This window comes from Nomascus leucogenys, chromosome 5, assembly GCF_006542625.1.
Source record: "Nomascus leucogenys isolate Asia chromosome 5, Asia_NLE_v1, whole genome shotgun sequence".
NCBI classification, from domain to species: domain Eukaryota; kingdom Metazoa; phylum Chordata; class Mammalia; order Primates; family Hylobatidae; genus Nomascus; species Nomascus leucogenys.
The window spans coordinates 83765175-83792945 of NC_044385.1; positions in this window are offsets into that span (position 1 = coordinate 83765175).

Below are 27771 nucleotides of genomic sequence, written 5' to 3' on the forward strand. Positions count from 1 at the left end.
GCATATGGTTGGATTGCATTTCTTTGTTCAGCCATTCTGTATCTATATCTAGAGAATTTAATTCATTTACATTCAAGGTTATCATTAATATGTGAGGGTTTGTTAATGCCATATTTTTAATTGTTTCTGGTAGTTTTGTAAATTCTTTTTTTTTCTTTAATTGTTTGTCATTGTGGCTTGGTGTTTCACTATTTCACTATGGTGGCACTATTTGAATCCTTTTTCTTGCTCATTTGTGTATTTGGCTTACCAGTGGGTTTAATACCATTGTGTGTTTTCATGATCGTAAGTGTCACCCTTTTGCTTCCAAGTTTAGAACTCTTGCACATTTCTCACAGGGCTATATAGGGGTGATTAATTCTCTCAGTGTTTGCTTATCTTGGGAAAACTTTATTCTCCTTTATTTATGAAGGATAAGTTTAGGTTTGCTGGATACATTATCCTTGGGTAGCAGTTTTTTTCTTTCATGACCATGAATTTGACAGCCCATTCTCTCCTAGTCTTTAATGTTTTTGTTGAGAAATCCACTGTTAGTCTGATGGGGGTTCTTTTATAGGGGACTAGATGTTTTTCTCTTGCTGTTTGTATATCCTCTCGTTTGCTTTGACTTCAGACACTTTGACTCTAATGTACTGCAGGAAAAGATATTTTTTGCATTATATCTGAGGATCTTTGGAACTCCTGTATCAGGATATCTAGATCTTGTGATAAACTTGGGAATTTTTCATGTAATATTTCACTACATATGTTTTCTAACCAAGGGCATTGATATTCACATATTCAGTCACTTTACGTTGTCCAAAATATCACAAGGGCTTTGCCCATTTTAAAAACTATTATTTTTTTATTTTACTGAATTATTTCAAAAGACCTGTCTTCAAGTTCTCAGATCCTTTCTTCTACATGATCTAGTCAATTGTCAAATCTTTTAAATATATTTGTATTTCCTCCAATTAATCAGTTTCAGAATTTCTGTTTGGTTCTTTTAAAAAAAATCTCTCTCTTTGATAAACTTCTTATACTTAGTTTCTTATTTCTCTATTTTTTTCAGAGTTCTTTTATCTCACAGACTTTCTTTAAAATCAGTATTTTAAATTCTGTTTCAGAAATTTCGTCAATTTTTTGTATTAGGATCTGTTGCTGGAGAATTATTGTGTTCCATTAGAGGTGTCATATTTCCACACATTTTCATGTTTCTCGTGTCCTTATGTTGACATCTGCACAAATAGTGGCAATGGTGATACACTGGGCTGAGAGATCCTCAAGCCTGTGGATGGCATGCTGGAGTATCAGGGAGATGGACCAGGCCCCTGGTAGTGTGTTCAGACACTGGTTGTAATAGTCAAGGTGGTACCCCACCCACCAGCAGATGCTTAGGTGTGGGCAGCTGTAGCTGCACTGTGAGCTTGCCATCAGGGAGGAAAGGGTCACCTCAGTGGATCCAAGGTAGGCAGGTAGCTATGGATCATGTGGTATCCTCATGTCTTGATCCCACAGCAGCCTGCAGTGAGATTTGTTATTGAGGTATGTGAAAGTGCCTGGGCTCTTCCTCCCTTCTTGGCTCAGCAGCAGCAGCAGAAGCAGTGACATTGGCCCCAGGACAGGACAGAGTTCTTTGGGATATTGGCTCTCAGAATGGTGTCACACTGTAGCTTCTCAGGGCTTAGAAGCCTATGATACTCAGCATGAGTTCTGTCTCCAGAGAAATGCCTCTGTGCAGTCTCTAGGCAGCTCTTTATTTTAGTCTCAAAGCCTGCATGGTTAAGAGGCTCTCCGGTAGCTAAGACTGTAAATATCCACAGTGGAAATGTACAGCCCTGTGTATCTCTCACCTACCCTTTTCCAACAGCTGGGAGCAACAACTCCTCTGTTGTTCTTTCTTAGATGATCTATTCAAAGTGTGAATATCTACTTGCTATTTTGGTTCCTCTCTGTGGAGGAGGCACATACTAGCTGCATATAGTTAGCCATCTTGAATCTGCATTCCACTTTATGGGCCAGAAGTGGCTGCCCATACTGCAGTTCACTGCTGGTTCTTATTCACACCCAACTTCACCTACCTTTGCTCTCTCCAGCCTGACTTTGATGTACTTCATAAATTTGCTATATTACCTTTCATTCTCTCCTCCACCATCCCCCACATTCTCACTGTCATATTGTTGAAATAATTGTGGGTACTTTTATCCTGTTAGACTTTGGTAGGAGAGGCATAGCCTTTGTCTTTTTCCCTAGAGTCATTCTGTCCAGATGAAAAGATTTACTATGTACCACCTTAGCTATGCAGATAATTTTAGTAATGAGTGAAAGGGTAAACATTGTTTCAGTCCCTGCCTTTAAGCATAATTTAAAACAAATTAATTGTATGATTTACTATTTGACATTCAGATGTAGTGCCATTTCCAAACCTTCAAGTTTCCGAATTTTCTACTTGGAAATATACAGTTCTTCTTGAAATAATCTGTTTCTTTTAAGATCATGGCAAATCCACCTGATGACATCTAGCACACACCACTAAGATTCCGTATTTAAATCTCTCCTTCTAGATCAACATTATTTGCCTTCCATATTATGATGGGAAACTATGTTAATAATGCTTTCATCATTCCATTCACTGGATCACTTTTTTTGTAGATTTAATATCAGTTGCCGTTTTACCCTAAGCAAGGTCCCAAGCAATGACTCATATCTTAAATTTGCAATACCCCATAACTGTGTAGCAATATCTATGTCAATCACATCATATCTAATTATGCTGTGGTTAAAAGAATAGAACGGCGATGACTCAAATTATGGGTAACAAATCCTTTGTGTAAGTCAAGTGGTTTTCTGCATTTTGCTCTAAAAAACATTGAAGAAGGAACACAATAACTTACCAGCTGATGCATCATCTAGAATGATGTTTAATAACAGGTCACTACATATTTCATGGAATAATTTCAAAAGAGTTCATAGAAGTGATAATTTGTAGAGTCAAATTATCCTTCTTAATAGAAACATAATTTCAGAGAGAAAAATAGTCAATCTACATCCACAGTGCAACTGTGACTAAGGTGCTGCCCATAGCAGCGTAATTGATTAGGCAGTGCAACTGCCTGACTGCAGTGTAAATTATTACTAATTGTGGATGTCATAAAACATTATCAAAAAGTAACATTATTTTTGCTTGAAAGAATATTCACAAACTGAACTTCGATGAAACTGGAAACTTGCTTCATTGAGAAGCAGGAATTATCATCACAGCCATTGTATTGTCTGTAATTCTAAAATGGGTTGGCCGGGCGCGGTGGCTCACGCTTGTAATCCCAGCACTTTGGGAGGCCAAGGCGGGCGGATCACGAGGTCAGGAGATCGAGACCACAGTGAAACCCCGTCTCTACTAAAAATACAAAAAATTAGCCGGGCGTGGTGGCGGTCGCCTGTAGTCCCAGCTACTCGGAGAGGCTGAGGCAGGAGAATGGCGTGAACCCAGGAGGCGGAGCTTGCAGTGAGCCGAGATTGCGCCACTGCACTCCAGCCTGGGCAACAGAGCGAGACTCCGTCTCAAAAAAAAAAAAAAAAAAAAAAAAAATGGGTTAATAACACTACAATTTAACACTGAGGGAAACTTTTTACCTACATTTCCTGTCTCATTTCTACTTCATTCACATTTATGCACTGAGCGTGAACAAAGATTAATGATACCTGAAGATCAATATTGTTTTTCCATGTGATATTGTAAATCTAGCTCCTTGATGAGCTACCCTAGAAGGGAAATAAGGTATCTTGGTAAAAGTCACCTGAAATTAATGTCATGTATGATTATATTAATTACTATTTGTTTGTGATATATGCTAGGTAATTACAAATATTCAAATGTCATTTACAAGACACTTTTACAAATGACCTAATAAAGCCTCTTTACCATTTTATAATTGTTTAAATTTTCATTGCTGCTTCTCACAAGTAATTTTCTTTACACTCACAACAGTCTCACAAGATGTAAGGACAATTAGTTATATTACTCGCCTGAGTGGTAACAAAGCTGAAGCACACACAATGAATTCCATAGATAATCCAGGGCCATACAGTTGCCAGAATGAAAATATCCTCATTTTATCACTTTGTTCTTCATGACACATTAAGCTTTTCTTTAAATATATGATTACTCATAAGCTTAAATTTGGTTGTAAAGATGAAATACATGCTAAACATTTACACACTTATGTCACATAAAAGTCATAAAAATGTTTAAATTTATTTCCCTTTACTATAAATTGGGATTTCCTTGAAGGCAATATTTATCAGGGAAACTCCCTTCCACAATTAAAATAAAACAATCAAGAGGGATCTAAGATATTATTAAATGATTAATATAATCTTTAATGTTAAAGTTTTTCAATTTAGTAGCCTCCATGATAACCCACAATGACCCTGATCTCCTAATATTCATGCTCTGTTTTCTCTCACACTTGATAGGGATGACTTGTGTAACTAATGAATCATTGAAGATGATGCAGTGTGACTTTCTAGTTTAGTCTTAGAAAACACGGCAGATTTTGTGTGATTCTTGGATCATTTGCTCTGAAATAAGCCAACTGTTATATCGCGAGGACACTCAAGTACCACTATGCAGAGAGCCATGTGACAGAGAACTGAAGCCTGCTATCTGTAGCCAGAAGTGAGGCCTCTCTTTGAAAGACATTGAGTGAACCATGTTGGAAGAAAATCCTCTTGTGCAAATCATGCCTTCAAATAACTTCAGACCTAAACCACATCTTGAATGCAGCCTCGTGAGAGACCCTGAGTCTGATTCAACAAGCTAAGCTGCTCCCAAATTCCTGACCCGCAGAAACTATAAGATAACAAATGATTGTTATTTTGAGCTTCTGTGTTTCAGAGTAATTTTTATGTAGAAATAAATACAGTTACTCTAATATTCCTCAATACACCCAAATTTCACTGTGTAGTCACTATTCCACCTACTACCATAACAAGAAGGATGTTATTTAAGTTTTATAAAGGGGCACCAGTAGAGATGGCTATAGAAGGGAGTTGAATGGAAAGTCTCAGAGGAGCTGGTCTTGAGGACAAAGGAAGAAGAAATATAGAATAAGGAAAGCAAACTTTTTAGCAAAGCCAACAGACTATATGTAACCACCAAAGTATTAAAATGTATGGTCCTTATGGGAAATTTGAGGAAGTTCATTGCAGTTAGCAAAGCTTGTGTTGCTTGTGTGGGTGAAATTGTGAATGAACCTGAAGATGAAAGCAGGTAAATAATTATAAAGGGCCATATTTGTGTGAGAGGCAAACTGAGGAGTTAAAATTTGTATCTGAAGGATCTGAGCTATCATTGAGGCTTCTAAGTGGAAGTATGAGTAAAATTTTTAAATTAAAACCAATTAGAAGATGTTTGCAATAATCCCAGCAATAAGCAATAAAGGAAACTAAGAATTTGTGTTATAGAAGCAGAAGGTGATGACAATCTTAATAGGCAGGAGGTAATGACAATGAAAAGTAAAGCTAATATTTATTTCACACTTACTATGTGCCAGACATTCTTATTAAATGCCTTAGAGGTATTATCTCATTTAATAGTTATGAAAAACTATGAGACAAGTACTACTATTATCTTTATTGCACACGTTAACAAACTGTGGCACAGAAAGAGATGGTAACATTGGAAGTAAATGGCAGAGCTTAGACTCAATCTATCATTGTATTATTCCAAGCTTAAATACTTTTATTGTAAAACATTCACATTTTTGGTTCCATATGAAATTTAAAGTAGTTTTTTTTCTAATTCTGTGAATGGTATCTTGATGAGAATAGCATTGAATCTATAAATTACTTTGGGCAGTATAGCCATTTTCACAATATTGATTCTTCCCGTTCATGAGCATGGGATGCTTTTCCATTTGTTTGTGTCCACTCTGATTTCCCTGAGCAGTGGTTTGTAGTTCTCCTTGAAGAGGTCCTTCACTTCCCTTGTTAGTTGCATTCCTAAGTATTTTATTCTGTTTCTAGCAATTTTGAATGGGAGTTCATTCAGGATTTGGCTCTTCATTTGTCTATTGTTGGTGGATAGGAATTCTTGTCATTTTTGTACATTGATTTTGTATCCTGAAACTTTGCTGTTGTTGCTTATCACCCTAAGAAACTCTGGGGCTGGGACGATGGGATTTTCTAGATATAGGATCATGTCATCTGCAAACAGAGATTGTTTGACTTCCTCTTTTTCTATTTGAATACTCTTTATTTCTTTCTCTTGACTGATTGCCCTGGCCAGAGCGTCCAATACTATGTGGAATAGGAGTGGTGAGAGAGGGCATCCTTTTCCTGTGCGGATTTTCAATGGGAATAATTCCAGTTTTTGCCCATTCAGTATAATATTGGCTGTGGGTTTATCACGAATGGCTCTTATTATTTTTGGTATGTTCCTTCAATACATAGTTTACTGAGATTTTAAAATGAAGGGATGTTGAATTTTATTGAAGGTCTTTTCTGTGTCTATTAGGATAATCATGTGGTTTCTTTCTTTAGTTTTGTTTATGTGATGAATTACATTTATCGATTTGCATATGTTGAACCAAGCTTGCACCCCAGGGATGAAGCCAACTTGATCATAGAGCATTAGCTTTTTGATGTGCTGCTGGATTCAGTTTGCCAGTATTTTACTGAGGATTTTTGCATCAATGTTCATCAGAGATATTGGTCTGAAGTTTTCTTTTTTTGTTGTTGTAACTCTGCCAAGTTTTGGTATCAGAATGATGTTGGCCTCCATAAAAGGAGTCCCTCCTTTTCCATTGTTTAGAATAGTTTCAGAAGAAATGGTACCAGCTCCTCTTTGTACCTCTGGTCAGATCCAACTACAAATTGGTCTGGTCCTGGGCTTTTTTTTTTTTTTTTTAGACAGAATCTTGCTCTGTTGCCCAGGCTGTAGTGCAACGGCGTGATCTTGGCTCACCGCAACCTCTGCCTCCCGGGTTCAAGTGATTCTCCTGCCTCAGCCTCCCAAGTAGCTGGGATTACAGGCATGAGCCACCATGCCTGGCTAATTTTGTATTTTTAGTAGAGACGGGGTTTGTCCATGTTGATCAGGCTGGTCTTGAACTCCTAACCTCAGGTGGTCTGCCCACCTCGGCCTCCTAAAGTGCTGGGATTACAGGCATGATCCACCGTGCTCAGCCTGGTCCTGGGCTTTTTTTGTTGGTAAGCTATTTATTACTGCCTCAATTTCAGAGCTTGTTATTGATCTATTCAGGGATTCAACTTCTTCCTGGTTTAGTCTTGGGAGGGTGTATGTGTCCAGGAATTTCTCCATTTCTTCTAGATTTTCTAGTTTATTTGCACAGAGGTGTTGATAGTATTCTCTGATGGTTGTTTGTATTTCTGTGAGGTCAGTGATGATAGCCCCTTTACCATTTTTTATTTTGTCTACTTGATTCTTCTCTCTTTTCTTCTTTGTTAGTCTAAAGTGCTCTATCTATTAATTATTTTTTTTCAAAAAACATCTCCTGGATTTGTTGATATTTTAAAGGGGTTTTCTTGTCTCTATCTCCTTCAATTCCACTCTGATCTTGGTAATTTCTTTTCTTCTGCTAGATTTGGGGTTTGTTTGCTCTTGTTTCTCGGGTTTTTTTTTAGTAGTAATGTCAGGATTGTCAATTTGAGATCTTTCTTGCTTTTGGATATGGGCATTTAGTGCTATAAATTTCCCTCTTAACACTGCTTTAGCTGTGTCACAGAGATTCTGGTACGTTGCCTCTTTGTTCTCATTGGTTTCAAAGAACTTCTTGATTTCTGCCTTAATTTCGTTGTTTACCCAGGAGTCAAAACAGGAACAGGTTGTTCAATTTCCATGTGGTTGTGTGGTTTTGAGTGAATTTCTTAGTCTTGAGTTTTAATGTGATTGTGCTGTGGTCTGAGAGACTGTTTGTTATTATTTCAGTTATTTTGCATTTGTTGAGGAGAGTTTTACTTCCAATTATGTGATCAATTTTAGAGTAAATGTCATGTAGTGCCAAGGAAAACGTATATTCTGTTGTTTTGGGGTGGAGAGTTCTGCAGCTATCTATCAGGGGACACTTGATCCAGGTCTGAATTCAAGTCCTGAATATCTTTGCTAACTTTTTGTGTCAATGATATGTCTAATATTTACAGTGGAGTGTTAACTCTCCCACAATTATTTTGTGGGAGTCAATTAGTCTCTTGTATGTCTCTTAGAACTTGTTTTATGAATCTCGGTGGTCTTGGATTGGATGCATATATATTTAGGATAGTTAGCTCTTTTTGTTGAATTGATCCGTTTACCACTATGTAATGCCCTTCTTTGTGTTTTTTTTGATCTTTGTTGGTTTAAAGTCTTTTTTGTCAGAAACTAGGATTGCAACCCCTACTTTCTTCTGCTTTGCAGATGCATGATAGATTTTCCCCCATCTCTTTATTTTGAGACTATGTGTGTCTTTGCACAAGATGTGTCTCTTGAATACAGTATAATTGATGGATCTTGACTTTTTATCCAGCTTGCCATCCTGTGTCTTTTAATTGGAGCCTTTGGTCCATTTACATTTAAGGTTAATATTATTATGTGTGAATTTGATCTTGTCATCGTGATGCTAGCTGTTTGTTTTGCAGACATGTTGATGTAGTTGCTTCACAGTATAATTTGGTCTTTGTATTTCAGTGTGTTTTTGCAGTGGCTGGTAATGGTTTTTCCTTTCCATATTTAGTTCTTTCTTCAGGAGCTCTTGTAAAGCAAACCTGGTGGTCATAAGTTCCCTCAGCATTTGTTTTTCTGAAAAGGATTTTATTTCTACTTTGCTTACGAAGCTTAGTTTGGCCAGATAGCCAATTCTGGGTTGGAAATTATTTTCTTTAAGAATGTTGAATATTTGCCCCAATCTCTTCTGGCTTTTAGGGTTTCTGCTGAGTGGACCACTGTTACTGTGATGGGCTTCGCTTTGTAGGTGACCCGGCCTTTATCTCTGGCTGCCTTTAACATTATTTCCTTCATTTTGACCTTGGCGAATCTGATTATTATGTGTTTTGGCTTTGAGTTTTAATTTGATCGTGCTGTGGTCTGAGAGACTGTTATGATTCTTATGGAGTCTTTCTGGAGTTCTCTGAAATTCCTGAATTTGCCTCTCTTGCTAGTTTAGGGAAGTTCTCCTGGATGATATCATGAAGTGTGTTTTCCAACTTGGTTCCATTCTCCCTGCCTCTTTCAGGTACCACAATCAGTCGTAGGTCTGGCTTTTGTAAATAATCCCATATTTCTTGGAGGTTTTATTTGTGCCATTTCATTCCTTTTCCTCTAATATTGTCTGCCCATCTTATTTCAGCAAGATAGTCTTCAGTCTCTGAAATTCTTTCTTCCACTTGGTCTATTCAGCTATTGATACTTGTGGTTGCATTTTGAAGTTCTCACGTGGTGTTTTTCAGCTCCATCAGGTCACTTATGTTTTTTTTTTCTAAACTGTTTATTCTGTAATTACAGCTCCTGTAATGTTTTATCATGGTTCTTAGCTTCTCTGCACTGGGTGAGAACATGCTCCATTAGTTCAGCAAAGTTTCTTATTACTAACTTCTGAAGCCTACTTCTGTCAGTTCATTCTTCTCAGCCTCTGCCCAGTTCTGTGCCCTTGCTAGTGAGGTGTTGCAATCATCTGGAGGAGAAGAGGCACTCTGGCGTTTTGAGTTTTCAGCATTTTTTAAAAATTGTTTCTCATTTTCCTGAGTTTATCTAGCTTCAATCTTTGAGGCTGCTGACCTTTGGATGAGGTTTTTGTGGGGGCTTTTTTGTTGATGCTATTGTTGTTGCTTTCTGATTGTTTGTTTTTCTTTTAACCGTCTGGCCCCGCTTCCATAGGGCTTCTGTGGTTTGCCGAGGGTGGTCTGCTGGGGGTCTACTCCAGACCCTATTGACCTGGATCCCTCCCGCCCCTGGGGGTGTCACCAGTGGAGGCTGCAGAATAGCAAAGATGACTGCCTGCTCCTTCCTCTGGGAGGTCTGTCCCAGAGGAGCAACAACCTGATGCCATTGGGAATGCTTCTGTATAATGTGTCTGGTGACCACTGTTGGGGTGCCACCCAGTCAGGAGGCAAGGGATCAGGGACCCACATAATGAAGCAGTCTGGCTGCCCCTTGGTGGAGGTGATGCATTGTACTGGGGGGAATCCCATTCTTCCAGACTGCCGGGATTCCTCGGAGCCAGCAGTGGAACAGACTAAGTCCACTGATTGGCAGAGGCTGTGGCTGCCCCTCCCCCAGGGGCTCCGTCCCAGGGGTTTCAGAGTTCTGTAAACCTCTGGCTGGAGTTCCTGGAGTTCCTGAATTTCCTACAGGTAGGCCCTGTCTGGTGAGGAGGGATGGCTCTGTGACCGGCCTAAAGAAGCAGTCTGGCCACAGTCTGCCACAGCCGCTGTGCTGCGCTGTGGGGAATTCCTCCTGGGTCCAAACCGCCCGGTCTCCTCAGCACCGGCAAGGGAAAATGGCAGACTGGAGCTGCAGTTGAAGGGTGACAGGCTAGTCAGAGACGACACCTGTGGCAGCCAAGAGATCTTTATTGGAGAGGTAGAGGTCAGGTCGCGCGGGGGAGAGAGAGAAGAGAAGAGAGAGAGAGAGAGCTGCTGGTGTGCTGGGTTTTATATCCCTTGGGCCTACGCGGGGCAGGCCCAAGGGAAGGCGGGAGATGCTTCTTTCTGATTGGCCCTCCTTTGGCGGGTTCAGACAGTGCCCGGTCAAGGAGGGGAGAAGAACCCAGAACCGGCGCCATTAAGGTACCCGTGTTGCCTAACAGCAGTGATGGCTGCTGCCCCTCTCCCCATGAGCTCCACTGCCTTAGGCAGCAGGCAGCTGAAGTTACGGCGGCTGCCCCTCCTCCTGGGAGCTCAATCCTCTTAAGCAGCAGGCAGCTGAAGTGAAGGTGCTCCCTCTCCCCCTGGGAATTCAGTCCCTTTAAGCAGCAGGCAGCTGAAGGGATGGCGTCTGCCCCTCCCTCCAGGAACTAGGTAGTCTTAAGCAGTCTACCGCCAAACAGCTGCGTAAAATCTGCACCGCTCCGTGCTTGGGACCAAAGGCCCTTGTGGCGTGGGCTCATGAGAGGAACTCCTGATCCTCGGGTTACACAGATCTGTGGAAAAAGCGAGTGGTTTCTTGGACAGGTTAGCACAATCACCCACTGCCTCCCTTGGCTAGGTGTGCGAGCTTCCCTTGCCCTGTGTGGCTACCAGGTGGGCCATTACTCCTCCCTGCTTTTTCTCAGTGAGAGAACCTGGATGCCTTAGTTGCTGGTGCAGGATTCACTTGCCGTTTTCGTTCTTCTAGGTGGGCGCCTCTGACCACAGCTGTTTCTATTCAGCCATCTTGGCCCCTCCCTCCCGAACATTTTAAATTGTGCAACATTTTTAGTAGCTTGATGAAATCTTTTGTCTTTGGACCTCTTCCCACCTGGCTATAATCAACCCTTTGTCAAAAATATCTCTTCTGTATATACTAACTACCAGTTAGGTACTTACTTACCATCTTGGATATCAGATGGACAGATCACAAGAAGAAGAGTGAGTATAGCAATAAGAGAAAGAGAGAGAGACTACATTCACTTAATATAACTTTTATTATGGTATATTTTAATAATTGTTTCATTGTTAGTTATTGTTGTTAACCTATTATTGTGCCTAATTTATAAATTAAACATTATCATTGGTATGTATGCATAGAAAACTCAGTATATTTTGGGTTTGGTACTCTCCATGGTTTCAGACATGCCCTGGGGGTCTTGGAATATATCCTTCTCAGGTAAGAGGAAACTACTGTATCTCATTTGCATGTGTATGTACACACATATATTTACATACATGATATATATGCAAATATGTATACAGACTTATTTTGATAAGTATTTTTATCATTTTTTTTTTTAAGACAGGGTCTTTTTCTGTCACCCAGGCTGGAGGGCAGTGGTGCAATCATGTCTTGCTGCAACCTCTGCCTTCCAGGCTCAAGTGAGCCTCCTACCTCAGCTTCCTGAGTAGCTGGGACCACAGGTGCACACTACCACACCTGGCTAATTTTTTGACTTCTTTTTAGAGATGAGGTGTCACTATATTACCCAGGCTGGTCTCAGACTTCTGAGCTCAAATGATCCTCCCATCTCGGCCTCTCAAAATGCTGGGATTACAGGCATGAACCATCACACCTGGCCCAGTATCTTTATTTATATATATTATATATGGAGAGACAGATGATACACATATATCATATTATTATAATATATAGTATTACATATGTATATGTGTACAGATGATACACTATATTATAATATATAATTATATGTTATAATAGATAACATATAATTATATTATAATATAATATTATATATTATATATTATAATATATTATAATAGATAACATATAATTATATTATAATATTATATTATATATAATATTATAATATATAATATATACACACTATATAATATATAATTATATATTATATATATAATATATAATTATATATTATATATATATTATATATATAATTACGTATTTTATATATATTATATATATTTTTATATATATAAATATATAAATATATATAAATATAATATATAATAAAATATATATTATACCTAGTGTGTGTATCATCTGTATAATATATTATATATTATATTATTATATATATATATATTTTTTTCCCTACTTGCTCTATCCACAGAGTAGTCCTGGGAGCGGCACCACTCCAATAACACAGCATCTAGATCATGGTTTCCGAACGACCTTCAACACTAGCAAGAATTGGGATTTCCAGGTCCAAGGCAAGAAAAGGTAAGATGGATCTGAAAAACATTGTGCTACAAATTGAGAAAGTATTCAGTAAATGAAGATGCATAACATACACAGAAGCCAGCTTTAAGTGACTTTGATCAGATCTGAGCTAACGTGAAGACTAAAATAAGGATAACATATTATAACCTAATACATGAGTCCATAGTGCATTAGTTTGCTACGGCTGCCATAAAAAGTACTGCAGGTTAGCTGGGCGTGGTGGCTCATGCCTGTAATCCCAACACTTTGGGAGGCCGAGGCAGGCAGATCACGAGGTCAGCAGGAGATCGAGACCATCCTGGCTAACAAGGTGAAACCCCATCTCTACTAAAGAATACAAAAAAAATTAGCCAGGCCTTTTGGCGGTCGCCTCTAGTCCCAGCTACTCTGGAGGCTGAGGCAGGAGAATGGTGTGAACACGGGAGGCGGAGCTTGCAGTGAGCCTAGATGATGCCACTGCACTCCAGCCTGGGTGACAGAGCAAAGACTCCGTCTCAAAAAAAAAAAAGTACTGCAGGCTAGGTGGCTTAAAAAAAATAAACATTTTTTTTTCACAGTTCTGCATGCTAGAAGTCTGAGATCAAGGTGTTGATTCAAGGCTGTGAGGGAAAGATCTGTTTGAGGCCTATGTGGCTTGTGGATGGCTGTCTTCTTCCTGTGACTTCACATATATTCCCTCTGTAAATGTCTGTGTCCAGATTTCCTCTTTATAGGAATACTGGTCATATTTTATTAGGATCCACCATAATGACCTCATTTTAACTTATCACTGTAAATGTCATGTCTCCAAATACAGTCACATTCTTAGGTGCTGAGGGTCAGAACAGGAGGTGGGACACAATTCATCCCATGACACTTAGTGATATGAATTATTATATAAATAAATTAATAGTGTGGAATAGTATGCCCTGTAATTCAATAGAATGCCAATGAATAATAATCAATTTTTAGTGGAGTACCGGAATATACCTTCAAATCAAGTGATTTGAATTAACATTTACTTAGCATGCCTCTTGATATAATACATACAGAAAACCATAGCACTGTTTCTGTAATATTCCTACTATAGTTGCGCATCGTGAATATGATTGTATGGAAAGAGCATAGCAACTCAAACCTAGGCATATTTTAAAGACCACTTTCCAGTGTTCTTAAAAAACATCAATATTTATAAAAAACAAGAGACTGAAAAACTGTTCTTGATTGAAGAGACCAGACAGTTGTGATAACTACGTACAATTAGCAATCCTGTATTGCATCTTAGATCTCTGAAGGCCATTGTTAATCAGCAAAATTTAGATGGGATCTTTAAATTAGATGGCAGAATTAAATCACTGTTCACTGCTTTATGTTGATGGTTGTATTGTGGTTATTGGGGAGAGTGCTCTGCTTAGCAAAAATACTAAAGTAGTAAGTGTAGATGAAGCATTGTGACTAATGAATAATAAGACAAATATGGTAAAATCCTGGATTGTCTGGATGATGGAGGATTGCAAACATGGAAGTTCTTTTTACTATCCTGTAAATGTTTTGATGAGGCTGAAGGTATTTTAAAGCAATCCCTTCCCCCCCAAAAATACACAAATAACATCAAGATATTTTTGTATAAAATTTCTTTCTAAACTTTGAAGAAGAGGATCCACTTCGGTCTACCAAAACTGAAGGTTAGCAGATCCTTCTGTTCATCACCGACACTCCTTTTAGATGTTGTATCTGTTACAACATCTTGGATGCATGTGTTACATAGAATATGTGGTGTTGCTTTAAATGTTTATATTTTAATTTTATTTTGCATACATCCAATTTAGTATTCTATCTTTTTAAAACTTAATGCCTACTTTGAGTTCTATCTATATTGTATGTTCATTCCGTTCACCAATTTTAACTTATAGTATATTCCACTAGAAGAACTTATATTTTAAATTTTTTTTCTTCTAGTGATGAGCATCTAGGTTTCTTCCAATTTCTAAATGACACAGAAAAACCTACAATAAACTGCCTTTGGTATATCTACTTAGTAATCTGTGTGAGAATTTCTTCTGGACATAACTAGGTTTGGGTCCCTGAATTATAAGCTGTCTGTATACATTATGTCTCTAAATAACTACCAAATTTATTTCCAAAATAGCTGTAACAAAGAGCCCTTGTTGGTTTTTAACATTGTTAATATCTTCTTTGTCAATATTGTCCATGATGTACTACATTAAACTTATATCCTTAAATTTGCTATATTCATACCAATTAACTTTAAACTCAATAAATGTGGATTTTAAGTAATTTTTCTTCATTTCAAAGTTACAAAAACATTGTTCTATATTTTCTCCATTATAAATTTTTACTATTCACATTCAGATCTTAAATTATTCAGAATGCCCTTTTGTATGTAATGTAATTTAGAGATTCAACTGTTTTTTACATATAAAGAGCCAAATTTTTATTGCTAGCCCCTGAAAATCAACATTTAAAAAAATTACTGTGTGATTTGTCAACAAAAGCCAAAAATTGATGTTTTTTAGCAAGCATGACTAATTAAAACACTAAGAAAAATAAGAATTTATGGAAACAAATTCAGAATAAACTATGGCTCAAATCCTACAGACAATGGTATAAGGCATGAAAATCAAATAATAAGTATAAATATTTAAAAAAATTTTTACTCAGAGTTAATATGGTTGCATATATAGAATATCCAATAACAATTACAAATTTGTTGAAACAAATAAAAACATTTAGTGAAATGACTGGATTTAAAATAAATATACAAAACAACTAATTTTTATGTATCTTATCAAAAAACAGCCATGGAATCAGAACAATATTCGTGTCTAAATTGAGAAGAAATTTTAAATATGCATATGTTAATTACCTAAATTACCTAGAGTTAGTCATTCTACAATATGTATATACTTCAAAACAATACATTGTTCACAGTAAATACATACAATTTTATGTCAATTAAAGTAACAATAATAATGATACAAGACCTATATCAAGAATATTATTCTTTTTTAAAGCACTATGTTGGAATTCATTGTTGTTTTAATACTACCTTCATTTTAAAAAACTTTCAGGGTTTTTGATAATTCATATTTTATTCTAATCTTTTTTTTTTTGTTTTTGATATGGAGTCTGGCTCTGTCACCCAGGCTGGAGTGCGATGGCGTGATCTTGGCTCACTGTAACCTCTGCCTCCCGGATTCAAGTGATTCTCTTGCCTCAGCCTCCCAAGTAGCTGGGATTACAGGCATGCACTGCTACACCCAGCTAATTTTTGTATTTTTAGTAGAGACTGGGTTTCGCCATGTTGGCCAGGCTGGTCTCGAACTCCTGACCTCAAGCGATCCACCACCTCAGCCTCCCAAAGTGCTGGGATTACAGGCAGAAGCCACTGCACCCGACCTATTCTAAGCATTTTAATCTTCCATACTTCATTTCACTGTAGTTTGAGTATTGCAGCAGTACAGTAAATTTAACAATACCTATATGTTGGGTTTTGTTGGTTTCTAAATTTACCCATTTACCAATGTTTAGATATAAGGGTTTATTGTAAGTTTGTGGTGAGGTGTAACTATAGGCCCATTCTGCTTCTCCTTTTTTCCCCTCCTGTCTCATTTTACCACATTGGCTAGCCCATTCAGAGAGCTACTATAGACAACGATTGGAGGTTCACTTGTAAATGCTTTAACATTCCTTTTACTAGTCTGAGACAGGCAGGCCAAAACAAGCTGCAATATACATGGCAGTTTTTAAAAATCTGTCTGCTATTTTCTGCTTTTAATGGAGTAGTAACTTTTGTAAAAGTAATAATAAACACCCTTTTACTTAATTTCTGCAACAATTTACTTCTGGAAATTGCCAGAATAACTACTGTCACAGGTTATTTGTTCAAATGTCATCAGATCTTGTTTATAATTTATATAGAGTGATAAGTTATAAAAGATTTTGGATATAGATATCAATGCACACTTATAATGTATAAAACGTCTTTGAAATATGTCCAAATTAATGTCATTTATTATTTTAATGTTTGCAGCATATTTTAACTAGAACTTTCAAAAACTGTGTGCAAAGTGCTGACCTAGAAAGAGGCCTCTTAAAAATCATTTACTATGGATTTCTTACAGAACGAAACACTCCTCTCTTCTGTATTTGCCATCAATTTCTTGTCAGATCCAATTCAGAAATCTGATCCTGATCCTTTAAGACTTAAATGAGGTAGATAAGAAGTTGTGCCCTCTAATGTACTGTGCTTTTTACAAAGTGGGACCTTTAAAAGCATATACACACAGTAATAGACATTTGCTACATGATGAAACTAAATGAATAATTATTCTATTACTATTAAAATCAAATTTCATAACTTTCATATTGTGCATATTGTGACTTCCTTTACTGACTAATACTCAAGTGTTCTGTTTTGCCATGAGAAATTGCATAAACTTTTCTTACATCTTCATTACTTATATAAAGTATTTCCAGCAGAGCATCTTTCGGATTACAAAGTGCCGTCAACGCACATTATTCAATTTTATAAATTGTAAATTGTTATTTCCTAAAATCACCCTAAATCTTCAGGGAAATTTCAAATCTTTTAGAACGAAGCACAGACTCCCCTCCTTTAAAATCCATCAGACACTTCATATGTATACATATTTTCTTATCCTATAGAGAATGTGTGAAAAGTGGCAATCACAAACTTCATTAACAAGCCTAAATCATGTGCCCCAGATTACATAAAAATGAGAGTTCATACATTAGTTATGTTGACCAGCACTAACTATATAATTGGTAAGGCCAAATGAGAAATGAAGACTTAAAGGCCCTTGTTTAAAAATTGTTAAAAATTTTATGATAGTGACAGTAAAGCATTAAATCAGGCATGGTGCCCTTCTGACTGTGGTTCTGTAAATGACTGCAGTTTGCCTGCCCGTGAAGTAGTCCTGATTTTGACTGTGTGTATGCAATTGGTTAACAGAAATAAAAAACAAATGTGAAACATATTATTTTTCTGGCACGGGTTGGGTTCTCATATCTTGGATCTTTTTCTATAAAATAGAAACCATGAGAACTACTGTTGTCTTATTCTATGGATGAAGACACATAGGCAAAGATTTTGCAATTTCACCCATATCTTCTGGAATATAAAATGTTTCTACCCTTAATTTTTATTCAGAGATGAATTCTAAATTAGTCATTGCAATTATAAGAGGTGGGGACTTTAAGGAGTTTAATCTAATCATGAACTTTGAAAGATGTACCAAGTGCAACTAAAAGGAAGATTTTCTAGTCAACCTCTCTACTCCCGGTGCCAAGCTTATGTTTATGAAATTCTTATGTGATTCTTTTTCATAATTTTGGATATTTCCACAAGGTGGAACATTTTTCTTTTAAACTCTTTTGCAGTGTCTTTAAGTAGCATAGAGTTAGAGGTAAAATAAGTGAATAATTTTAGTTTTTCTTTTATCTCTAATTACAGGGCTTGGATGAGGGCCCAGTTTTCATTTCCTCACATCTAATAAAGCTTCTGGATGATAGTGACAAAGTAAAAGTGATCTAAATGGCCAGGCATGGTGGCTCATGCCTGTAATCCCAGCACTTTGGGAGGCCGAGGCGGGTGGATCACAAGGTCAGGAGATTGAGACCATCCTGGCTAACACGGTGAAATCCCGTCTGTACTAAAAAATACAAAAAATTAGCCGGGTGTGGGGGCAGGCGCCTATAGTCCCAGCTACTCGGAAGGCTGAGGCAGGAGAATGGCGTGAACCCGGGAGGTGGAGTTTGCAGTGAGCCGAGATCGCGCCACTGCACTCCAGCCTGGTTGGCAGAGCTAGACTCAGTCTCAAAAAAAAGAAAAAAAAAAACAGTGATCTAAACAAGAAAGATGCTACCACAATGTGGAAAAAATTTTGCTTTATACAAGTAGTTGTCCAAATGGAGTCATTAGAGCTGTGCTGGAAACCTCAGTGTCCACACTTACATTGCTCTTCAGCTTTGTATAAGTAATTAAGTCACATACATATCTACCACTCATATTTTTCCATAATATGTTATGGAAAAAAATTATTTTTGTCGTGATATACTTTGCTGGCAATTTCAGGGTTAAGAATTTATAATCATTTTAAAAAATTTAAATACCAAATACCTAAAAAATTGTAAAATTTGTTTTTAAATTAATATTTAAGTGAACATGTTTATGCACACGTATTCCTCTTCCTTCAGGATTATTTCTTTAAGCAAAATCTCAAAGGACTAATTACTTACTCAAAGGTTATAGACTTTACTAAAATCAACTTTAAATTTTTTCGTAATTATAAAGAAAATTAAAAAGTTATTTTAGACAATTAGAAAATACATATGATATAAATAGAAAGATCATCCCACAGTACAGTAAACATAATTAGTCACTATTAAAATTTTAGCATAGATGTGTGTACTCTTATTACTCTCTGTATATGTGTGAGTGCATATATTTGAAACATCTACTATATTAGTACTTTACATATGGTTGTATATTGTATCTTTTTCATTTAACATTTTAGCATTAGCTTTTTCTTGGGACACTAAAAATATTACAAAATAATAATTTTTAATATCTCTGCAATATCCTTTTGAAAAGATTGTACAGTATTTCTCTCCTTTAGCCATGTTACCATCATTAATACTTAATTTAAAACTTGTGCTTATATGAAAGTAATGCTGTGATAAATATAATTGGTGAATATTTAAGTTACATTTTAAACAGATTAAATTACCAGATCAAAATGTCCTGTTTTTTTAAACATTGCCAGGTTGCTCTCCATAAAGGCTGTACTAATTTACACTCCCAATTAGAGTGCATGGAGTGCCTATTTTACTGTCAGCTTAAAGACTTAAGTGAGTTTTAAAACATCAATTTTATTTGGCATAAATGATTTCTTATTGTTTTTACTTGTCTTCATCATGAATCAATTTGTTCAAATGCATATTGGCTGTTGTCTTGCCAATTATCTGTTGGGACTTTGTAGTTTTTAAAAAGTGACTGGTAAGAATTTATTATAATTTAAATGTGTTAATGCTTTTCAAATATGCTAAAGTTATTTTTCCATCCTTTGTTTTCATCCATAATACCCAATTATTTATATGATTATTTGTTTGTTTATTTATTGTAAAATCTTTGACTAAAAAAAACTGAAAAGAAGTTTGGAAAAAATAGAAAAAATTCAGAGGGATTGGTGCTTTGGTGTCATTTTGTAGACAGATTGATTCAGAAAGGACCATTGACTGGAGGGAATTACCTGAATGAAATGAGCATCTTCCCTAAGTTGAAGTGACTGCCTTGTAGCTTCTGCCTGTGTCCTTTCTTCCTTTTTTGAGTAGTAACACCCAATTACTATCACTAATTAAAACTATTTTCTACCTATTTGTTTTTGTTGTAGTTTTAAATAGGAATTATGGATTTTGTAATTTATCAAATGCATTTTTGGCATTTCTGGAGAAGACCATATGCTTTGTTTCACCTTTGACTTACTGGCATGATGAATCACATGACTATATTTTCTAGAATAAAATTAACAGTTGACATAAATTCTTTGTGGTTACAATTTTTACCTTTTGGCTGGATTTGCCTGTAGTTTATTGAGAGTATTTGTGAAATTAGTGAAGTTAGTCTGTTTTGTTTTGCACTTTTTGCATACAGTAGCTTTATAAAATATATTGGAAACTTTGTAGCTTTTCCTTTGAGTTTAGAGAAAGTAAAACTTAGCAGATTAATGAAAATTTAACAAAGATCTTATGTAAAACTTTATAGAATTAGAATTTTCTATTTTATAGCATTTTTATGTCTTTCATAACTAATAATCTCTTGGTTTTACAGTATTTCATCTGTAAATTTTAAAATTTATTTTTAATAGAAAATAATCTATTTTATTGTGGTTTAAAAATAATCTATTTTATTATGGTTTAAAAATGTTAGTATGAATTTTCTCAAGTCACATCTAAAAGTTTTTAATATTTTTTGCTCATTGTTCACTTTTGTGTGCTTTCTCTATTTCCTTACCTAACTATAATTTTAATCATTTTTATATAAAATATTTTGCTCTGGTGCATTTTACATTTTATAATTGTTAGGTAACATGGGGTACCTTAAAATGGCGCCGTACCTTAAGATGGAGCCGGTTCCGGGTTCTTCTCCCCTCCTTGACCGGGCACTGTCTGAACCCGCCAAAGGAGGGCCAATCAGAAAGAAGCATCTCCTGCCTTCCCTTGGGCCCGCCCCTAGCCCAATCCACGTAGGCCCAAAGGATATAAAACCCAGCACACAAGCAGCCCTCTCTCTCTTCTCTTCCTTCTCTGCTCGATATCTCCAATAAAGATCTCTTGATCGCGACCGGTGTAGTTTGGTCTCCGCCGGCCCCTTTCAATAATTTATTTTAATTTTATAATTTTTAATTTTACAATTAAAATATATAAATAAAATATATAAATAAAATAATATTATATATTATGTTATATATATTTTATAAATAATATTATAAAAAGTAACAAATATAAAATAAAATATAAAATTGTAATTAAAATTAACTTAATTTTATAATATTATAATTTTAATTTATATATTTTAATTTTATAATTTATCTCTATATTTATCATCATAGTTTTTTCCTCCTTTTCTTAAACTTGCTGTATTTTTTCTTCATAGTTAAATGACAAATTAATATACACAGTTATTTTATTTACAAATTAAAACAACTACAAGGTAATTATTTTCTGTGGAATATACCTTTAGCCATAACTTACACATCATGAAATGCAAAGCAATAAATAATTGTTTTCTGCATATTTTTAATAAAAATATTTATTTCTTTGGTCAACTTTATTTTAAAACTAGAATTTTATTTTTTCATTTTAGTTTTAAAAAGACAAAGTACTTTACAATGTACAGTCATTAATTTGATTTTATTTAGTCTTTATTTACTCTTTTCTGTTTTATTAGAGTAATGCTGGCTACTATAATCAGCAAGCATCCAAATTTCATGATATATCTCAATAAAAAATTTTAACCTCTCACCTAATAGTACATTGTGGGTTAATGGTTGAATTTTCTCCACTTTGTGATTCAGGGACAGGCTTATTCCTTTTTCTTTCTTCAGTGACTAAGACCTCAGAATTATTATCTTCCACCTTTTAGTTCTGATATGCCATTAATATATATCTCTCATTTTTGTACCAGTTTTATTTCAAACTATTTTATGTTCCTAAATTTGTAATCCTTTTTTTATAAAGTATCATATTTAAAACTTTTATTATAAAAATAATGCTACCACCAAATCCTGTAACAGAAATATATACATGCAAACCTGGGCTTCATTTACCATGTATAAAATTTTATCCCTTACTAAATTTAAGCTCCTTATTTTAATCTCAAATGTCCTGCTGTTTCAGAAGCATTGCTCTAGAAGGACCTCAAGGATCTACTCCACTCTTATCCTCAACCTTAAGGAGAAAAAAAGTTACTATGGATTAATTTAAGACCAACAAGACTATTGAGCTATATGCAATATTTTGGGTTGGAGTTTTCTGTGTGGAGAAAAAACGGGCTAAAGTTTCTTGTATCCTATGCCATGGATTCTATGGATTTCTCTCTTTTGCATGATCTCTTTGATATCTCTGATTGGATTCTCAACACTTTTTGAAATCTACTCTTTGATTTTTCTCTTAGATACTCTTTCTTTCAAAACCTTACTTGGTTTATGCTTCAAGACGCTATTAAAGCTGTCTGTAGTTTTGGAAGGAATCTCATTTTCAGGCCAAGGAATAAGTAGAACAGGTTCCAGAATTAAGACAGTTCATCTAGACAGCTCACATCTGGACATGATTATTCATGAGGCCAGGCTTGTTAAAGAAATTTAAAATTCATACTAATATATAATGTTTGTCTAACCTTATCATCTATATTAACCTCTTACAAGGCTGATCTCCCTCATCCTGTTTACTTATTTTGTGTTACTTGTTCTCAATATAATATCAGTGAAATTTTTTCTGTCTACCTCACTCTCCATCAGGTGAAACTTAAAGCCACTTCTCCAGTATTTAACATTAAGGACTATGTGTACGGTCAATGTTCAGTTCAAGAGACTTAGCAGTGGGAAAAAGTATCCTGATATCACAAGATACATTTATTCTAGTATTATTAAGGCAGTGATGCTGTGAAGTCTATTTTATTTAAAAAAACATTTTTCTTTTTAGTGTAGGCTTTTCTATATAAGCAGATTTTTTCCTAGTGTCACTTCCTTCTGTATAACAGAAGCAATAACTCAGAGAAAAGATCCACCACCTGATGACTGTCCCTTCATGTGGTTGATACAGATTTTGAGAAGCCTACAGAAGCTCTTTCCAAATGCTGTTTTTCTTACTGGGAAATGGATTCCAGGCGGAGAGCCTATTTGTCCGATGACTGTCCCAATTTCAGTCACTTATGTCATTAAATTGGGAAAGGGGGCTGATAGAAATCTGCTTCACTTTTCCTTAGAAAACTCCTTATAGATTTCCGTTTAAGAATTATAAAATAATATATTTGTTAAAGATGTAAGTAATTTTTAGTTCACATTTTAAAAAATTACTAATCTTATTTTTAGGCACTTGTTCAGCACAGCACAGTCGTCCTTTGGTATTTTTTTCTTATTCCTCTGAGACTTATGACTATTTCTGATTCTGTTCCCTAGGCCCTCTTTGAGAATAGAAAGGCAGTGAACTCATTTGATTTTTGTTTTAGCAATGCCTGTCTTTTCAGTCAGTAAATTGCTCTGGCCATCTGTGAGAAACTCCACTCTCTCTGTCGCTGACCTTTTGTTCCTTTCATGTTTGAAAAACGTCTTATTGTTTATCTTAACGTCTTCCGCAGCCTTCCTTACATTTGTCACCTTTCCTTTTCTTATCATATTTTTCTTTTATATTGCAAGCTCTGAAATCATTTTTAGATTCATAGATTTTGCATGCGATTTTATTTCCCTGATACTCCTTTTTTTCGCATTTGGTGTAGGTAGTGCAAAAATTGCCTTACTGTCTTCATGTTCCTATGCAATGCATTTACTACAGTCATTCAATACAATAAATGTAAAATGCTTACTTACTTTTAGTTGTTTCTTATTTCTATCTTAAATTTTAAAATGAAGTAGTAAAAACAGTATTCACTTACTCATTCATTAATCAAATTTATACAAAATACCTATGGTGCTTTGATGCTTGTAATCTGACTTAAGCAAGTTCAACTTAAGGAAAAGTATATGCTTTTCTTGGTTCTTGATACAGCGTGTTTGATTTTTTTTTCCTTCCGTTTATTCTTCTGGCGTGTATATCATGCTTACAAATATGTCAACCTGTAGGCCCCCACAGGGCAAAGGTCACTATGTGAAACTCTACTCCTTTTAGTATACATCGTTGTCCAAAATTATGAATGACGTATTTTCTTAAAACATCCAAATATTTTATCAATACTATCTGTTTATCCAAGGAATGTTTCTTCAATGAGAAAGACCCTATAATAACTATCCACATGACCATGCATTTTTGTAGTACATGAAAGCTGCCTTGGTTGAGGCAGTACTTGGGAGAACCAGGTTCTCTATTACCTTCAGCCATGCAGAAAAGCTTCAGTCACCCTGAGATATATGAACTCTGAAATGTATAATGTTTAAAAATGTTTACATGGTATAATGATTTTAGAAAATTAAGACCACGTTAGCAAACCATGAGTTTTAAGTCAAGTAAAATTGTCTTTAATTTCCCTTAAAATAAACAAGCAACAAACAAACAAAAAACCTTGATATTTACTGGGTGCTTACTGTGTGCCAGGTGCTGTTATAAGAATTTACATGAATTAATTTGTATAATCTTTAATAATAAAACTTATAAGGGAGGTATATTACTGGCTCCATTTTATGTGTGAAGAAACTAAGAAAGAGAGAGTATAGATAACTTCTGCAAGCTCACATAAGGAATAAATGGCAGTGATGAATTTGAACCTGGAATGTCCTGCTCTAGAGTTCAAGCTCTTACTCACTATGCTAGATCTGGATTCCTCTATCTATTTAATCTTTCTATCACCGATTATCTATCAATTATAGATAGTTGGTAATTGATAGTTACCAATATAAATAATCAAAGTGCACACATTGTATAACCCGAGGATTGAAGATTAGTATAAAAATACATGGCAATAATAAATAGCACTGCCATATTGCAGCCTGGTTACAGAGTTTTTCTACATTTCATTTTAATACTTTTTAACAGTTGCTCCGAGAATTAAAATATGCATTCTTAACTTATCACAGTCTATTAGGTTTAATATTGCACCATTACCTATTTCAGTCTTTATATATCACATCACAAATGTGGAAACCTTCCAGATATGTTATAACCACCTTATAATTATACCATTTTTGTTCTAACAGATATTTATCATTTAAGAAAATTATGAATGAAACAAAAAATAGTCTTCAATATTTATCCACATTTCTATTTTTTTGTTTTGTCTCTTCCTTTGATAGACTTGAGATGTGATCTGTTGTCATTTACCTTAGACTAAGGACATTAGTATCTTTTGTAGTGCAGGTTTCTGACAATAAAATACCTCTGTTGGTTCTCTAAAAATGTTTATTACACAATCTTTTTGATGTATGTTTACATAACACATAGATTTCTGAGTACACTTTTTTTTTAGTGTTTAAATACCATAGACATGTATTTTTATCTTTGGGCTTCTATTGTTTCTGGTAAGTTTGTCATAATTAATATAATTATCCTTTATATATACTGTTATTTCTTCTGAAATACATTCTTCTTATATATTCTTCTTATATATATTGTTCTTTCTTTGCTTTTGATTTTCAGTATTTTTGCTATGATATGCCTTAATGCAGTTTGCTTTGTGTTTATTCTGCTTTAGTTTCAGGAAGAGACAAGTGATTGTTTCTCACCAAATTTTTGGAAAATTGTAAAGCATTGTTTCATCTTATATTTTTTTCTACCATGTTATTTCTCTCTCTTTTGATGCTTTCCAAATCAAACATATGTTAGACTTTTGTCCCTGAGGCTGTTTTAGTTTTTTAGATTTTCTTGTCTCTATTATTCAGATTAGATAATTTATATGGATTTGTCTTCAATATTACTGAATTTTTCTTCTGTAATCTCCAATCTGCTATTAAGCCTATCTAATGAGTATTTCATTTCGGGTGGTATAATTTTAAGTTTGATAACTTCTATTTTCTTCCTTTAAATAGTTTTCCATTTTTAGTTTTTAAATTTCCTGTATGTTTAATCATTGACTTTAAAAAAAACTAATTGAACAAATTAATAATAGACATTGTTTGCTAATTCCAACTCCTAAGTTATCTAAAGACTTTTTCTATTGACTACTTTTTTTTCACTTTTTGTTTCTTGATATTTGATAACATACTCCTGATATTTTAATTTCGATAAGTTTTTATTGTATTCTCTATGGGTTATGAATTTTATTATTGTTATTTTTAAAGAGCCTTAATATTGTTTTGTTAAGATATTATCATTCAACACCTTAAATTGGATTAATGATTTATTTTTAACCACAAAACAAGCATGTTACTTTAATACCTGAAACTGTAAAATTTAAATATTTGCTATCAGCATTTAAATAATTAGTATTTGCTATAACGTTTTTAAGGTTACCAAAAATACATGAAAATCTGAGTATGAATATCTAAAAATTGCTTTAAAAATCACCTTTTTTTAGTTTATATGCTTTTTTAATAATGAGAACTTTCATGAAAAAGAATAATAATAAGAATGAAAATAGTAACCAAGAATAATAATAACCTAAGAAAATTTAAAAAGTCAGAATCATATACTTTGGATATTATTTGCTTAGTTAATTCATTAATTTTTTTTGCCCAAGGCAATCATATTTACCTGTTTACTTTAAGATATCTACTTCTCTATGTTTGTAAAACAGTTAAACACATTTTGGTTGACCCTATATTCCATAGGATGTGGTATTTTTCACAAAGCTTCTTCTTAAAACATGAGTTACTTTTTTTTCTAATCAAAGTGTCTTATGATGAAATGTATTCTTACAATGTTTTTTGAAAAAAATGCAAACTATTTAATGAGTAAAGCAGTAATGCAATCTTAACATCAATCTTTTCTATTCATTATTTTTAAGTTATTATATATTGTTTCCCTTATGATATTGTTTATGAGGAATTCAGGGTATTTGCTTTCTAGTTGCTTTCTAGTTTCTAGTTGGAAGCTTCTAGTTGCACATGAGTAAACTGCCAGACCTAACTCAAGTGGTTTAGCTTGCTCCTGTTAAGCAGAAACACGGCAGACCCAGCTAATTGGGCAATTAAAATTAAGGAAGATGCAGCACAAAGAGAGTCTCCCCATTCGACTCCACTCAGCACAAAATATTGTTAATTCAACATTAAAATGATCTTATACTTCATATAAATACTAGGCTTTGTATTGATCCTTGGTGTTCTAAGGCTAATTTTACTTTCTATATTACTAAAAAAATTTTAGGTTACATGAAGCAACACTAAATATTAAGTTTTGGTTGCTTTTCTACAACTAAAATGTCCATCTTTCTCCAAAATTTTGGCCAGCTGTTGTAAAAATGTACAGAAAATGTCAAAATCAAAAATGGATACTAGCTAATGGTAGAAATGAATCTATTTTCACAAGGATAGTATAAAATTTGACTTAATTCTTCAGTATTGTAATGCTGATGCTTCTATTATTTGAATTGAGCTTTCTTAGTTGAGCATAAACAACTGTTTCTACATGATTTGTGTTATTCTATATATTTAACATAATATTAACATAAAATATAAACATATATGTACAAAATAGCTATATATTATTTGTATGTATAATTTTCTTATTCTGTCGCTTTAAGAGACACTTTTTTATTTTTCTTAGTTAACCTTAGGGAATGCCCCTAACATTTTCTT